Here is a 6,598-nt window from a genome sequence, read left to right on the forward strand (position 1 = left end):
ACTGGGCAGGCAGAGACACCAAATTCCAAAGAAGTTACAAAGAAGGCCAGAAGAAATTCTACAAGAGATAAGGACCGACTTGGGTGTTTCCTTGGTAACCAGAAGGAAAAAAGTTAAACTTAGATTTACTTCTTTAGGATCCACCTTTACTCCTCCCTGGGTCATCCCAAAATTCCCTTGTATGGGTATGAGGGGATGTACTATCTGATTACATTTGTGGATGCCTATAAAATCTTTGTTGCTTGCTTTGCAAGGTGTGGTTCTCCTCAACACGTTGCCACTGTGTTGAATGAGCCATCCAGAATATTTACTGGCCAATAAACTTCTGTTAGCTAAAAATAAGCCTCGTCTCAAGTTAATTTGGTTCTCTAAACTTGGGTAAACGAATAAATAAAGGCTAGTGCCTAACAAAACATTGGCCAGGGACTAACAGGTGTAAATCCATGAGGCCAAGAGGTACAAGATACGAAAACACATTTTTAAGATTTGCTCAAAAATAGACACACAGATAATATGCCTGTTTCTTTTTACTGTATGACTAAACTGTGGCCAAATTAGGCCTATTGCAGTTGAGATAAAATAGAAAGCTTGGGGAAATTTGCTCAAATTGAGGTTCGTGTCTGGGGTGTTTCGTTATTTTAACTTTAATCTTTTCTAATGTGGCCTTATTCATCCACTTCTCAGTCCTCCAGTGTGGGAGAATTATTTTAGTTGTTAAAGTTAGGTCGATACCGTTAAATTTCCTTCTTAAGCTTGAGCTTGGATTCCATAAATATGTGCAGGAACCCAAATCTGGGGAACATTCATTTCTTTGTTTAGGGTTAGGGGTGCTTATCTCCCCCCAAATTTTATGCCCAAATGCCAGGCTGGAAAAATCAGAAGCCGGAATTAAGATTGCAGGGAAAATCTTCAACAACCTCAGATGTGCAGATGATACCACCCTAATGGCAGAAAGTGAAGAACTAAAGAGCCTTTTGATGAGGGTGAAAGAGGAGAGTGCGAAAGCTGGCTTGAAACTCAATGTTAACAAAACTAAGATCATGGCATCTGGACCCATCAATTCCTGGCAAATAGGAGGGGTAGAAATGGAAGCAGTAACAGACTTCATTTATTTGGGCGCCAAGATCACCACAGACGGAGACTGCAGCCATGAAACTAAAAGACGCTTGCTCCTTGGGAGGAAAGCTATGGCAAGCCTAGATAGCATATTAAAAAGCATAGACGTCCCCTTGCCGACAAAGATTCGCATAGTCAAAGCTATGGTTTTTCCGGTAGTAATGTATGGCTGTGAGAGCTGGACCATAAAGAAGGCTGAGCGCCGAAGAATTGATGCCTTTGAACTGTGGTGCTGGAGAAGACTCTTAAGAGTCCCCTGGACTGCTAGGAGGTCAAACCAGTCAATCTTAAAGGAAATCAACCCTGATTGCTCATTGGAAGGACTGATAATGAAGCTCAAGCTCAGATACTTTGGTCACCTAATGCGAAGAGAGGAGTCTTTGGAAAAGACCCTGATGCTGGGAAAGATTGAAGGCAAAAGGAGAAGAGGATGGCAGAGGATGAGATGGTTAGATAGCATCACTGAAGCAGTGAGCATGAAACTGAGCAAACTCAGGGAGGCAGTGAAGGATAGGAAGGCCTGGCACGATGTGGTTCATGGGGTCACGAAGAGTCGGACACGACTTAACAACTAAACAACAACAACATGTCTTTGTTTAGGGTCAGGGGTGCTTATCTCCCCCCAAATTTTATGCCCAAAGCAGCCATTTTGATCAAACAATATCTTTAGTCCATCTTGAAAACAAACTGAAAATGCATCAGTGGCCCAAACCTGGCTCACTTAAAGCAACCAAATCATTTTGAAGATCGAACATAAATTTCTTAGCATGCAGAAAATTAAACTGTACACTGGACTCCCAGCAAAGCATTAATGGCTTGGTGGGCAGCCCTCAGCCGGCTGTGAAGGTCGCAAATGGTGATCCCGTAACCACGGGATGCTACAATGGTCATCAACGTGAGTACTCGTAAAGTTACTTTGTCAATGTCGCTGTGACTTCAAACGGTCATTAAATAGGGCAGTCATTAAGCGGGGACTATCTGTCTACCTTTGGCCTACTACATTGCAAAGGCAAGACAAAGGAAAAGGCAGACAGAGGGTAAATGACACCATGATGTTGGAATAGCCTTGATAAACCTGTCTGGGTGACCTTATTTATCCCTTCCTGCCAGGTCAGCATGGCAGCTATATTCTCTTTGAGATATAGCCAGGAAATATAAATATAATGTATAAAATATAATAGAAGCAATTAGGTTTAGTGGGCCACTGGTCCCTGTCCCATTCCTCCCCTGTTGCCACTCAGGGTCAATTCAGCTTCCTGTGAATGTTCTCTTAGAAGCAGTTCACATCTGTGGGGGGGGAGCACCTGTAGCTCACGTGTGTGTGCAGGGGTAGGTTTTACCACCATACCAACCATGTCATTTCATTTCAGGGGAGAAATGGCTGAAACTTGGCAGCCTTGTGTCGAGCTGGGAAACTCACGAACTCCTAAATACTGGATATCCTAAAACACAGCACAAAAGACAGTTAAGAATGCAAGGGAGGCCCATCTCCCTCCTAGCCCCGCCCTTAGACTCTACATAGCCCCGCCTCTTGACTTCAGTGCCCACCTACTCCAGCCCCGGACCCCAAAGTTTCCTTAAATGGCATCTCCCCTTCCAGAAGGGCATCAAGCAAATCACCCATACAAAGAGAATTAAACATTAATCACAAAGCACACTGATGAAAATAAGATCAAACTCCAAAAATAATCCAGCCCTCTTCATTCATTTGAGTTCCGCTGTTTAGCACAATATGTGTTTAATCAATTTTGTAATACACAAACTGGGGAGTTCTGGAAAGAGGTAAACCACGGAAAGGGAGAGATGGTACCTTTCGTAAATGATTAAGAACAGGATTAAAGAATAACCAGAATTTTTTTCTTTGTTCAAAGTACACAGAGGGATGGAAATTCTTTTTTTTTTTTTAATCATTCATATAGAAACAAAACTTTAAAAAAAGACATCAGAATTAAAGCAAGAATTACACAGGAAGAAAAAAGTAATCCACATAGTTCCCAATAATCAAAACACATTTATAATCTAAAGGAGAGAGAAAAATATTTTAAACATCCACATTCAATATTTCAAGGGCATTTATCATAGGTGTCAGATAGCTATGTTGATATGTGCAACATGTAAAACGATGACTATTTTGTAATTTTGCTCCCCTTCATATAGATGGAGGTACTCTATTAAGAATTACTGTTTTAATTAAGAATACATAATTTTTAAAATTGAGATTTGCTAATTTGTTAATTTTTCAGCCAAACCTATTTCTTCCACTTTTGACAAGTTCCATTTTAATTTTCAGCACTAGGCGGCCTTGTTGAACATCTAGCCTAATAACTGCTCTTCTCACAATTTCACAACTTTATATTCTCATGAAAATGAACCACGTAAATTTGGATATGTTCTTCAAAGTGTTCTGGTTTATTCAAATAAAATAAAAAGACAAAAGACAATACATAGCCCATCAAGGGAGTATTATACCTGTAATTATATTGGCTTGTGCAGGGAAAATCACCTTACATTTTAAGATTATAAGATTGTTCTGGTTTTCTAGGTTGTTATTAAAAAGTCATTTAAATGCCTTAAAAAGTAAATATACTCATTTGTGATCGAAAAATAAAATCAAGCTGGAAACTCCCCCCGCCCCCCATTGCCTCTCTTGCAAACTCTTTCCTCCACTTCCTTCTGCCATTCTTTGCTCATGTAAAACAGGATCAGCTCCAAGGTCTTGCAGGACCCAAGAGTGACCATGTTTCCCTGCCAAAAATAGCCTTCTTCACACTATCCTACTGAAACAATGGGAGGGCCATCACCTGTCTGCTTAAGGGTCTGCCTAAGGGGCAACCCTGATAAGGAAATCCTTTGCTAATAAGTGAGAAACCACAGGAATGCCATCCTTATTAACAGCACACAACTTTCCATTCTCTTTTGCAATAGATTCTTTGACTTGGCTGGTTCTTCTCTCACAATAGAAATGCCATTTATCCCACATTTAACACCTATCCAAACCTATCCTCGAATCAGATCCCTCAGATTTCTGTCTTTTGTTCTTTTGCATTTGCTTTGGATGAACATCCAGACAAAACCAATTCCATGCAAAGCTGTATGCTGAAACCTTTCAAATCCTTAACTTTAATATTCTGCCCCTGGAGTGGCTACAGAAATCTTCATCAATCTCATTAATTGGCATATTATTAAGGTTGCCTGATGCACTGCGATACTTTGCTTGAGAGCGGAAAGTATCATATGCCTTATGTCCCCGTGCAGAATGTAGATTTTGCCGTCTTTATGCTGGGTAGGTGTTAAGTTGCAGGCAAAGACCACAACTTGTTATAATTATGATAGATTTTAGGAGAGGGACTGGCCAGAGTCATTCAGTAATTTGGAAGCTGAGTGTGAATTTGATCCCTGGTCTTACCCGTCCATATCTCATCAAGAGAAGGTAAATTCCTTGCACCTTCATGTTTGGTGCCCAATATCTTACCACAACTTTGTGCCCTGACCAAGTGTTTCAACACTGATCGTAACAGCGCAATGCCAGGTGCCACAGCTAAAGTTCTAGTGGCTTGCTCCTCGGTTGGCCAACTCCACATTTGTGATTGCTCTTTAGATCCATAAAATATCTTGAAGGAAACATTGGCGTGCTCTGAAACAATTTTGTGAAAAGCAGTATCTAATTAATTAAAAAAAATTTTTAAAAAAGGTTGGGAGATGCAGTTTGGTCCCTTGAAAGAGCAGTTGAAACATGCAAAATGCTGACTTAAGCTGGGAATTTCCTTCTGATACATGGCGCAGAAAGACAACTTGTATCATATTTAGAGTGAGGGAAGAGCAAGTGAAAAAGAAAGAAATCAACCCAGGCTTCTGTCTTTGTAATTAATACAAATGGCCACAGAGTGTCAGTGATGTTTCTTGCGATGCATCCGAGTACTGAAATTCTTGATGAGGAAATCGGCAGCAGTAGGACTTTCCCACTGTGAGGAGGCAGGAGAAATATTTCCTACGGAGATCTCTCTTCCCTAGCATGGAAGAAAGGGCTAGCGTCCTCTCCTCGTCTTGCGGCCTTGGGTCTGAGCAACCTACCAGCCACTGTATATTTAAGTAAAAAATATATTAGGATTTCAGATTTAATCCCCAAAGGTGCTTTGTAGTGTGAACGTAATGCCTGTCTGCAACACCTTAAAGCAGCTGCGTCTTTCTGCCCTGAGAAAAGGCCAAATGTTTAAAAGTTTACATTTTAAATGGTTGTGGACAGGTGTTGTGGTCAGATTCCAATGCACGTTTGTGAGATGAAATCCAAAGAACTGCAGAACCCTAAAAGGTATGTGTTAAACATCCATATGTATATTTCAGGGCTGTGCAGCTCTTCAGATGTATGTTGCATTTTTGTGCTATGTAGTCCTCAGATATTTCGGCCTGAAAAGTAGCATTTCAGCAGCTGAAGTGATGTTTATGTGGTATTTATGCTCAAACTTATAAATCATTTTTCATTCTGTCAAAACCCTCCAACAGTGAATATTACAGTAAATACCACTAAATCCTTCAAACGATAAAATCTGCAGTGATTATGTTGGAAGTGTCAGTCTTCTTTATAGTTTTCACAAAGATTAATGAAGCAGTTGTTATAACTGTAACACAAAGATGATTTACTTCCAGGAAAGACTTGATAGGCATAGGCAGACCTAGCACCTAGCTAGCTACATCCTACTTGTAAGAACCTGCAATGCTCAGTTCCCAACGAAAGCAACTCCCCTTGAGACCGATGTAAGTTCAAAGAAAAGTTCATTTATTAAGGACTAGTGTACAGATCTAGAGCATTGCTGAAATTGATGCCCGCGTGCGCCACGAGTTGAATCTCCTCCCTTACTGCCTCTCAGGTTGTCTTGCGCACGTCACTGGTTTTCTCCTGGTTTCACGCTGGTACGGCCTTGGGCATTCCTGAGAACTAGATAACAGTCCATCTGTGCCTAACACAGGGCCAAATGCAACCCCCCAGGTTGGGCAGCAGACCGCCAGGACTGAGCCTCAGCCAAGCTCCTGGAGCTGAGGGCCCGGGGAGTGGCGTCCTGGGTGGCGGTGGCAGCCCATCAACAGCCTCCCTGCTGGTGGGCCAGCGCCATCCTTGGCCTGCAGACCTTGGCGGGATCTGGCTCTTTACGACAGGTTTGCCAACCCCTGGCTTAAAGAAAGAACAAGCAGAGTGATTGGCAAGGAGGAAATCCTCTATCTACCCCCCACTGCCACTTGGAGTCACTCAGTGCCATTGGATTGGGACCTCCAACATATTAGGGCAACCAACTAGCAATTAAAAAGTGGCACATTCCACTAAATAGAAGGGATTTTTCTCCTCTGGTGACTGTCATACAAGGTAGCGTTGGGCACCTTGTAAATAAAATGCCGATTTTGAAGTGTCTCTGTTTCTGTTTTGCAGCTGCGTATGGCAGTTTTGGCAGTAAGTAATATCTACAGGTTTCCTTCTTTCTCTGTTTGGAAA

The sequence above is a fragment of the Python bivittatus genome, unplaced genomic scaffold (assembly GCF_059951505.1).
Source record: "Python bivittatus isolate LINGU-HERP-01145 unplaced genomic scaffold, Pbiv_v1 ctg000280_np1212, whole genome shotgun sequence".
Taxonomy (NCBI): domain Eukaryota; kingdom Metazoa; phylum Chordata; class Lepidosauria; order Squamata; family Pythonidae; genus Python; species Python bivittatus.